Here is a 2966-nt window from a genome sequence, read left to right as displayed (position 1 = left end):
CACACACACACACACACACACATACACGCACACACACATACACACACACACACACACACACACGCACACATCCTACACACACACACAAACACAAACACTACACACACACATACACACACACATCCTTTACACACACACACACACAAACACTACACACACACACACACACACACACACATCCTTCACACACACACACCGCCCTGTCAGTGTTCTCCCCTTCGTCTTGTCTCTAACCATCAATCCCAAGACTCACGCATTAAAATCACACCAACAACAACAATAACACAGTTGGCTGTCATGTAACTCTCGGCCACATGCTGGCCTTATTCATACAACGAGAGAACCTTCAACCTTGAAGCACTACTGTTATTTTGGACTTCAGTTCGCTGAGATAAGCTCTGCGGTCATCGCAGCTAGCACACAAGTAACCTGAAATAGCCACCAGAAATGTAAACTGCTTGTGTTTTTTTTTAAAAGGAGAAGACTAGACATGGAAATCAAGTGGAAAAATGTCATACGAAAGATACACTTGTGTCATGGAAAACTACTGAATGAAAACATGATGACAATTTAAGCAACATGTCACGGTGGTAGCAACAACGACAGAAGCAATAAGAGTGCCACCAGGAACAACAGTAGGGTTTGCTGTGGTTTTGGTGATGGTAGTAGTGCATGGGAGCAGCAGTGATAGTATTAGCAGCAGCAGCTTTCTTTTTCCACCATTCGCCCCCCCCCCCCCAGCCACACCCACACCCACACCCACACCCAATCCCCGCCACTCGCCCGTTCCCCTTCCACATCACCGACCCCGACCGACACTCACGCATGTGCGCACACACACACACACACACACACATAAACCGACACACACACACACATAAACCGGCACACACACACACACACACACACACACATAAACCGGCACACACACACACACACACACACACACACACACACACACACACACACACACACACACATAAACCGGCACACACACACACATAAACCGGCACACACACACACATAAACCGGCACACACACACACACACACACACACACATAAACCGGCACACACACACACACACACACACACACACACACACACACACATAAACCGGCACACACACACACACACACACACACACACACACACACACACACATAAACCGGCACACACACACACATAAACCGGCACACACACACACACACACACACACACACACATAAACCGGCACACACACACACACATAAACCGGCACACACACACACATAAACCGGCACACACACACACACACACACACACACACACACACATAAACCGGCACACACACACACACACACACACACATAAACCGGCACACACACACACACACACACACACACACACACACACATAAACCGGCACACACACACACATAAACCGGCACACACACACACACACACACACACACACACACACACACACACACACACATAAACCGGCACACACACACACACACACACACACACATAAACCGGCACACACACACACATAAACCGGCACACACACACACACACACACACACACATAAACAGGCACACACACACACACACACACACACACATAAACCGGCACACACACACACATAAACCGGCACACACACACACACACACACACACACACACACACACACATAAACCGGCACACACACACACACATAAACCGGCACACACACACACACACACACACACACACACACACACACACACATAAAACGGCACACTCTAACAAACACTTGTAACAGCTTGCACAACAGAGAACGATGGTATTAGGCAGTTACCATGCAAACGGACGTCAACCTGAAACGCCAATCTGATCTGACATGAAACAGTGAGATAGAAATCCAGGAGTGTTTTATTAGAAGTGAGTGCAGAGTGATGTAATTAATAACTAACAAACGAGATTTGTGTTATTGAGTTAGGCCTGTCGATACGCACGCAGGCACACATACACACACGCACACGCACGGATGCACGCACCAAATACAAACACGCACAGACGCACACCCACGCACGCACGCACATACACATACACACACTCACACACACACATACACACACACACACACACACACACACACACACACACACACACACACACACACACACACAAACACACTGGCACATTTGCCAAACTGCTGTGCTGTAGTTTCATTCATTCCAACAATATCAGTGCACTTTTAATGATAAAACCATTGCTGCATTCAGATTGTACGCCAAAGCGTATTTTCTGCACAGAGAAAAATTGCTGTTGGTTGTGCTAGTAGATGAGGCTGTTCACGTTGTTTTCTAGTTGATTGTGTGAAATAAACTTAGCAAAATAAGATTTTTTAGGAAGACAAAATCAATATGTGCTCTTTGAAATACGCCGATGCTACTTTGTGAATTGTTATGAGTTTTTCATCTTGCACAGCTTGCTGAATCCTAATGCTAGGGCCAAAGAAGGAAACTCGGCTCCACTGTTTTGATATGGTTCGCGAGTAGCATAGGCTAACTTGCTTTCTCACAAAAGTAATATTTATGGTTCCATGTTCACAACCTCAAAGTCTTAAAGGCACAGTAAGCCTCCCGTAAACCATCACAGACACTGTCAGGCTTTTACACACAGTACAAACACCATTTTGTTTAAACACTCACCGCTTGAGAACACCCTAGGTGCCCTACGTAAAGAGCGAGCAATTTTCAAAGAATTTATTTTTGTGTGGCCAGCCGGATTGTTCATTATCACAATCGGACGACTCTAAATCATAAAAGAATTCTTTTTTCATCAAGATAAGATCAGTACAATTCGAATTTTCGAAAGTTTGAAAAAAGAAAAGCCCGGAATCGTGTCACGCAAAACGTGTTTCCGACGTAGCAGACGATGGTTTTGCATAGCGCCAGTTTCTTTGAACTGTCAACAGCCACGCTCAGCTCGTGTGACTCCC

Source organism: Littorina saxatilis, linkage group LG7 (genome assembly GCF_037325665.1).
Source record: "Littorina saxatilis isolate snail1 linkage group LG7, US_GU_Lsax_2.0, whole genome shotgun sequence".
Classification (NCBI taxonomy): domain Eukaryota; kingdom Metazoa; phylum Mollusca; class Gastropoda; order Littorinimorpha; family Littorinidae; genus Littorina; species Littorina saxatilis.
Note: the sequence above shows the minus strand (reverse complement) of the source record.